We start from the raw sequence: 8774 nt of genomic DNA, 5'->3' as shown, positions 1-8774 counted from the left end.
TATGTGTGACCTTAATTGTCTGAAAAAGTTTTTGTTTGTTTGTTTTAGCTTTCCTATATATTAGAAGCAATAGTATAACCTCTCAGACTAAGCATTTTAGTCTTATGGCATCTTTGTTATGTTTTAGCAAAAAGGGAAATTAATCTTTTTTTTTTTTTTTTTTTTCCTTTGGGGACAATGCTGTCCTTTAATGTTGCTTCCATTTCTGAAAATAGTATGATGCTAAATATTAGTTCTTCATCCAGAAATAAAAGATTTAGACTAAGGTTCTTTTTAGGACCCCTTACATCTCTAAAATGCTATGATTTTATTATTTTATGGATTTTTCCAAAGCACTTGCTGTGTGTATGTATGTGTATCTGTGTGTCTGTGTGCATCTATGTGTGTGCATCTTCCCCTCTGCTCTCTTCCTTTTTCAAGCACTAATGAGCATCCTAACTCCAACCTGTGAAGCCAAAATTTAAGGATGCCACTTCTAAGAGTTTTCATTATATTTTATTCTGCTTACATTTTATATTCATAAAATCTTTATCTCTAAGATTCACTACTGAAATACATTGGTGGAAATCCATTTCACTACTATATGATAATATAATTTCATTATATAACATTCAGTATACATTATACATTAAAAAAATAAAGAACCTGCTACTTTAAAGAATTACTAAGCCAAGGATGATGTGTTCATCTTTACAATAAGAGGCAAGTATTTTATAAGAAAAAAGACCTTCATTTGGAAATATTTGCATAAGGTTATATTTAAAAGCAACTGACTGGTAGATTTTGTGCTGGATTACGAATTGGATAATTTCTAATTTTTTTTAAAGTTTGACCATTTAAAATTTTTTTTTTCATTTTTTTATTCTTATGTTAATCCCCATACATTACAACATTAGTTTTAGATGAAGTGTTCCATGATTCATTGTTTGTGCATAACACCCAGTGCTCCATGCAGAATGTGCCCTCCTCAATACCCACCACCAGGCTAACCCATCCTCCCACCCCCCTCCCCTCTAGAACCCTGTTTGTTTTTCAGAGTCCATCGTCTCTCATGGTTCGTCTACCCCTCCTATTTCCCCCGCTTCATTCTTCCCCTCCCGCTACCTTCTTCTTCTTCTTTTTTTTTTCCTTAACATATATTGCATTATTTGTTTCAGAGGTACAGATCTGAGATTCAACAGTCTTGCACAATTCACAGCGCTTACCAGAGCACATACCCTCCCCAGTGTCTATCACCCAGTCCCCCCATCCCTCCCACCCCAACCCCCACTCCAACAACACTCAGTTTGTTTCCTGCGATTAAGAATTCCTCATATCAGTGAGATCATATGATACATGTCTTTCTCTGTTTGACTTATTTCACTCAACATAATACCCTCCAGTTCCATCCACGTCGTTGCAAATGGCAAGATCTCATTCCTTTTGATGGCTGCATAATATTCCATTGTGTATATATACCACATCTTCTTTATCCATTCATCTGTCGATGGACATCTTGGCTCTTTCCACAGTTTGGCTATTGTGGACATTGCTGCTATAAACATCGGGGTGCATGTACCCCTTCGGATCCCTACTTTTGTATCTTTGGGGTAAATACCCAGTAGTGCAATTGCTGGATCATATGGTAGCTCTATTTTCAACTTTTTGAGGAACCTCCATACAGTTTTCCAGAGTGGCTGCACCAGTTTGCATTCCCACCAACAGTGTAGGAGGGTTCCCCTTTCTCCGCATCCCCACCAACATCTGTCGTTTCCTGACTTGTTCATTTTAGCCATTCTGACTGGTGTGAGGTGGTATCTCATGGAGGTTTTGATTTGGATTTCCCTGATGCCGAGCGATATTGAGCACTTTTTCATGTGTCTGTTGGCCATTTGGATGTCTTCTTTGGAAAAATGTCTGTTCATGTCTTCTGCCCATTTCTTGATTGGATTCTTTGTTCTTTGGGTGTTGAGTTTGATGAGTTCTTTATAGATTTTGGATACTAGCCCTTTATCTGATATGTCATTTGCAAATATCTTCTCCCATTCTGTCGGTTGTCTTTTGGTTTTGTTAACTGTTTCCTTTGCTTTGCAAAAGCTTTTTATCTTGATGAAGTCCCAATAGTTCATTTTTGCCCTTGCTTCCCTTGCCTTTGGCGATGTTTCTAGGAAGAAGTTGCTTCGGCTGAGGTCAAAGAGGTTGCTGCCTGTGTTCTCCTTTAGGATTTTGATGGACTCCTGTCTCACATTGAGGTCTTTCAACCATTTGGAGTCTATTTTTGTGTGTGGTGTAAGGAAGTGGTCCAGTTTCATTCTTCTGCATGTGGCTGTCCAATTTTCCCAACACCATTTGTTGAAGAGACTGTCTTTGTTCCATTGGACATTCTTTCCTGCTTTGTCGAAGATTAGTTGACCATAGAGTTGAGGGTCCATTTCTGGGCTCTCTATTCTGTTCCATTGATCTATGTGTCTGTTTTTGTGCCAGTACCATGCTGTCTTGATGATGACAGCTTTGTAATAGAGCTTGAAGTCCGGAATTGTGATGCCACCGGCTTTGCTTTTCTTTTTCAATATTCCTCTGGCTATGCGGGGTCTTTTCTGGTTCCATACAAATTTTAGGATTATTTGTTCCATTTCTTTGAAAAAAGTGGATGGTATTTTGATGGGGATTGCATTGAATGTGTAGATTGCTCTAGGTAGCATTGACATCTTCACCATATTTGTTCTTCCAATCCATGAGCATGGAACGTTTTTCCATTTCTTTGTGTCTTCCTCCATTTCTTTCATGAGTATTTTATAGTTTTCTGAGTACAGATCCTTTGTCTCTTTGGTTAGATTTATTCCTAGGTATCTTATGGTTTTGGGTGCAATTGTAAATGGGATCGACTCCTTAATTTCTCTTTCTTCTGTCTTGTTGTTGGTGTATAGGAATGCCACTGACTTCTGTGCATTGATTTTATATCCTGCCACTTGACTGAATTCCTGTATGAGTTCTAGCAGTTTTGGGGTGGAGTCTTTTGGGTTTTCCACATAAAGTATCATATCATCTGCAAAGAGTGAGAGTTTGACTTCTTCTTTTCCAATTTGGATGCCTTTGATTTCTTTTTGTTGTCTGATTGCTGTGGCTAGGACTTCCAATACTATGTTGAATAGCAGTGGTGATAGTGGACATCCCTGCCGCGTTCCTGACCTTAGGGGGAAAGCTCTCAGTTTTTCCCCATTGAGAATAATATTTGCTGTAGGTTTTTCATAGATGGCTTTTATGATATTGAGGTATGTACCCTCTATCCCTATACTCTGAAGAGTTTTGATCAAGAAAGGATGCTGTACTTTGTCAAATGCTTTTTCTGCATCTATTGAGAGGATCATATGATTCTTGTTCTTTCCTTTGTTAATGTACTGTATCACATTGATTGATTTGCGGATGTTGAACCAACCTTGCAGCCCAGGGATAAATCCCACTTGGTCATGGTGAATAATCCTTTTAATGTACTGTTGGATCCTATTGGCTAGTATTTTGGTGAGGATTTTTGCATCCATGTTCATCAGGGATATTGGTCTGTAATTCTCCTTTTTGATGGGGTCTTTGTCTGGTTTTGGGATCAAGGTAATGCTGGCCTCATAAAATGAGTTTGGAAGTTTTCCTTCCATTTCTATTTTTTGGAACAGTTTCAGAAGAATAGGTATTAATTCTTCTTGAAATGTTTGGTAGAATTCCCCTGGGAAGCCATCTGGCCCTGGGCTTTTGTTTTTTGGGAGATTTTTGATGACTGCTTCAATTTCCTTAGTGGTTATAGGTCTGTTCAGGTTTTCTATTTCTTCCTGGTTCAGTTTTGGTAGTTGATACATCTCTAGGAATGCATCCATCTCTTCCAGGTTATCTAATTTGCTGGCATAGAGTTGCTCATAATATGTTCTTATAATTGTTTGTATTTCTTTGGTGTTGGTTGTGATCTCTCCTCTTTCATTCATGATTTTGTTGATTTGGGTCATTTCTCTTCTCTTTTTGATAAGTCTGGCCAGGGGTTTATCAATCTTGTTAATTCTTTCAAAGAACCAGCTCCTAGTTTCGTTGATCTGTTCTACTGTTCTTTTAGTTTCTATTTCATTGATTTCTGCTCTGATCTTTATGATTTCTCTTCTCCTGCTGGGTTTAGGCTTTATTTGCTGTTCTTTCTCCAGCTCCTTTAGGTGTAGGGTTAGGTTGTGTACTTGAGACCTTTCTTGTTTCTTGAGAAAGGCTTGTATTGCTATATACTTTCCTCTTAGGACTGCCTTTGCTGCATCCCAAAGATTTTGAACAGTTGTGTTTTCATTTTCATTGGTTTCCATGTATTTTTTTAATTCTTCTTTAATTTCCTGGTTGACCCATTCATTCTTCAGTAGGATGCTCTTTAGCCTCCATGTATTTGAGTTCTTTCCGACTTTCCTCTTGTGATTGAGTTCTAGTTTCAAAGCATTGTGGTCTGAAAATAGGCAGGGAATGATCCCAATCTTTTGGTACCGGTTGAGACCTGATTTATGACCTAGGATGTGATCGATTCTGGAGAATGTTCCATGGGAACTAGAGAAGAATGTGTATTCCGTTGCTTTGGGGTGGAATGTTCTGAATATGTCTGTGAAGTCCATTTGGTCCAGTGTGTCATTTAAAGTCTTTATTTCCTTGTTGATCTTTTGCTTAGATGATCTGTCCATTTCAGTGAGGGGGATGTTAAAGTCCCCCACTATTATTGTATTGTTGTCGATGTGTTTCTTTGCTTTTGTTATTAATTGCCTTATATAATTGGCTGCTCCCATGTTAGGGGCATAGATATTTACAATTGTTAGATCTTCTTGTTGGATAGATCCTTTAAGTATGATATAGTGTCCTTCCTCATCTCTTATTACAGTCTTTGGTTTAAAATCTAATTTGTCTGATATAAGGATTGCCACCCCAGCTTTCTTTTGGTGTCCATTAGCATGGTAAATGGTTTTCCACCCCCTCACTTTCAATCTGGGGGTGTCTTTGGGTCTAAAATGAGTCTCTTGCAGACAGCATATCGATGGATCTTGTTTTTTAATCCAGTCTGTTAGCCTGTGTCTTTTGATTGGGGCATTTAGCCCATTTACATTCAAGGTAACTATTGAAAGATAGGAATTTAGTGCCATTGTATTGCCTGTAAGGTGACTGTTACCGTATATTGTCTGTGTTCCTTTCTGGTCTATGTTGCTTTTAGGGTCTCTCTTTGCTTAGAGGACCCCTTTCAAGATTTCCTGTAGGGCTGGTTTTGTGTTTGCAAATTCCTTTAGTTTTTGTTTGTCCTGGAAGCTTTTTATCTCTCCTTCAATTTTCAATGACAGCCTAGCTGGATAGAGTATTCTTGGCTGCATATTTTTCTCATTTAGTGCTCTGAATATATCCTGCCAGTCCTTTCTGGCCTGCCAGGTCTCTGTGGATAGGTCTGTTGCCAATCTAATGTTTCTACCATTGTAGGTTACATATCTCTTCTCCCGAGCTGCTTTCAGGATTTTCTCTTTGTCTGTGAGACTCGTAAGTTTTACTATTAGATGTCGGGGAGTTGACCTATTTTTATTGATTTTGAGAGGGGTTCTCTGTGCTTCCTGGATTTTCATGCCTGTTTCTTTCCCCAAATTAGGGAAGTTCTCTGCTATAATTTGCTCCATTATACCTTCTGCCCCTCTCTCTCTTTCTTCTTCTTCTGGGATCCCAATTATTCTAATGTTGTTTCGTCTTATGGTATCGCTTATCTCTCGAATTCTGCCCTCATGATCCAGTAGTTGTTTATCTCTCTTTTTCTCAGCTTCTTTATTTTCCATCATTTCATCTTCTATATTACTGATTCTCTCTTCTGCCTCATTTATTCTAGCAGTTAGCGCCCCCATTTTTGATTGCACCTCATTAATAGCCTTTTTGATTTCTACTTGGTTGGATTTTAGCTCTTTTACTTCTCCAGAAAGAGTTTCTCTAATAACTTCCATATTTTTTTCAAGCCCAGCTAGTATCTTTAAAGTGATGATTCTGAACTCTAGATCTGACATCGTACTAATGTCCGTATTGAGTAGGTCCCTGGCAGTCGGTACTGCCTCTTGTTCTTTTTGTTGAGGTGATTTTTTCCGTCTTGTCATTTTGTGCAGAGGAGAATAGATTAATGAGAGAACAAAATGCTAGCAGAGTAACCACGTCCCCAGAAAATATACTCTAAACAAATCAGAAAAGACCTGAAGCAGTGGGATAAGAAGGGGAAAGAGAGAAAAAAGAAAAAGAAAAAAAAAAAGAAAAAGATAAAGATAAAAACAAAAACAAACAAAACAAAACAACAACAACAAAAGAAAAACCAGAATGTGATCAAATATGATCTATATGGTATATAGATCAGTGCCACACACTAGATTTGGGGTGTATTTTGGTCTTTTAGAAGAAAGTGTCTCCCAAAATTTTAAAGAAAGAAAAACTTATATATGTACAAAAATAAGGGTTGATATGATGAAGGGATGGAAAATGACTGTAAAAATGGAAATTATAAAAAATTTTATAAAAGGAATTGATAAGAAGTTGTTTGAAAAAAGAAAGAAGAGGATTTAAAAAAAGAAAAAAGAAAAAGAAGAAAAAAGGGAGAGGATGGATCAGGCAGGGGAATAGAAAACACCATATACTAGAGATTTAGGGTATATTTTAATCTGTTAGAAGAAACTATCTCAAAATTTTAAAGAGAGAACAACTTATATATATAAGCCAAAAATACGGGAAACTACTATGAAGGGATAGAATATGACTCTAAAAATGAAAAATAGAAATGTTTTTTTTTTAAAAAGGGATTGATAAGATGTTGTTTGAAAAAGGGAAAAAGAAAAATTCAAAAAGAAATAAAAAGACAAAAAGACAGTTAAAAAAAAAATTAACTTTAAAAGACTAAGGAATCATGGTAAAAAAGCCATGAATTCTATGTGCAGTAGTCCCTTAGCGCTGGAGTTCTGCTGTTCTCATTGATTGGTAAACTTGGTCTTGGCCGGCTGTTCTCGCTGATCTTCTGGGGGAGGGGCCTGTTGCCGTGGTTCCCAAATGTCTCTGCCGGAGGCGGAATTGCTCCGCCCTTGCCCCCTCCTGGCTAAGTAATCTGCTCGGGTTTGGTCTCCGGGGCTTTTGTTCCCTGCAAGCTTTCCGTACAGCTTTGGAGGCGGAGAGTGAAAATGGCGGCCTCCCAATCTCCGCCCCGGAGGAGCCGAGAACTCAGGGCCCGCTCCTCAGTGAGCCCCCAGAGAAAAGCCGCCAGTCACTCCCGTCTCCCCGGTCTGCAGCTGCACTCCGTGCTCAACCGGCCTGTGACCACGCGTTTCTATCTCCGGTACCCGACCCGGTCTGGAGTCTCCAAACCCAGCAGATCCCTGCGGTGCGCTCCGTGCGGCTCCTCCCAGAGAAGGAAGGGGAGTCTCCCCGGATCTGCCGCTTGTTGGGTCCCTGCCGGAGGAGCAGGGGCCCGACTGGGCCGCGGATCACGGTTTATGGCCACCCCGAGCTGAGGGCCCGCGCCTGGGCTCCGCCTCTGCAGCCGGCTTCCCTGCTCCGATACCTGGGAGCTCTGCCGCACTCAGGCACCCCCGGTCTTTCTGTGACCCCGAGGGTCCTGAGACCACACTGTCCCGGAGGGTTCCAGCCCCCGCTTAGCCACCAGAGTGACGTCCCTCGGTGGAGCAGACTTTTAAAAGTTCCGATTTTGTGCTCTGTAGCTCTATCACTTGCCAGAAGCGGCCGACGGAGGCCCCTCCCCCGCCGTCTATCCTCCCGAATATCGCCTCAGATTCACTTCTCCGCACGTCCTACCTTCCAGAAAGTGGTCGCTTTTCTGATGAGAGAGTTGTTGCTCTTCTTTTCTTCGATCTCCTGTTGGGTTTGTAGGTGTTCAGAATGGTTTGATCCCTATCCAGCTGAATTCCTGAGAGGAGACTAAATCCAGGTCTCCTACTCCTCCGCCATCTTGCTCCCAAGCCCAAGGGAAATTAATCTTGCAGTAAATTTTGAACACAAATTTATGTGTACCACTTTTAAACAGATGTTAAGGTGACATTGACCATTATCCCCTTCAACTAATTTTTCTGCAGTCACTTAAAAAAATAAATATATCCAGGCTATGCATTGGTAGTGTTAGGAGTCACATAGCTGCATTTTAAATAAGGGTCATCTTTTTCCCTCTTAAGAATATATCTAAAGTGGCACCTGGGTGGCTCAGTTGGTTAAGCATCTGACTCTTGGTTTCAGCTCGGGTCATGATCTCAAGGTCGTGAGATCGAGCCCAGTGTCGGGCTTTGTGCTTAGTGGGGAGTCTGCTTGGGATTCTCTCTCTCCCTTTACCCCTCTCCCCCTCATAAAATAAATAAATCTTAAAAAAAAATACATCTAAAGTTATCATTGAGTTTGTTAGATACATACTTTACATTGAAGTTTGAGGGACATGGCTACCACTACAAGATGGAAGCTTCTCCCTTGCCCAAAATCCTACAGGCAAAAATTGGAAGAAGTGGGCGCTGTCTTAGAACTTATCTGGACTCTGTAGATGTAATTTCTGAGCTTTCGTTTGGTTTTTATAATGCCCAGAGTATACCTTTACTAGTCCTGTGGCTCGGCAATTGACCTTCCTTATTGTAGGCACCTCATTGTTTTTGGTTTCAAGTGGAAATTCCTTACCTTGTCCACTATACCAAGAACTTGAATTTCCTCTTTAGCTTATTGCTCATGCTGTCATCTCAGAGACCTCCCTTCATGATAGTGAGCAAATGATAGGCCAGTGAAGTCTAGGAAGA

This window comes from Mirounga angustirostris, unplaced genomic scaffold, assembly GCF_029215605.1.
Source record: "Mirounga angustirostris isolate CCGP_5_RB_7025 unplaced genomic scaffold, mMirAng1.0.hap1 SCAF_6, whole genome shotgun sequence".
NCBI classification, from domain to species: domain Eukaryota; kingdom Metazoa; phylum Chordata; class Mammalia; order Carnivora; family Phocidae; genus Mirounga; species Mirounga angustirostris.
The sequence above is the reverse complement of the archived record's forward strand: the minus strand, read 5'-3'. Positions refer to the sequence as shown.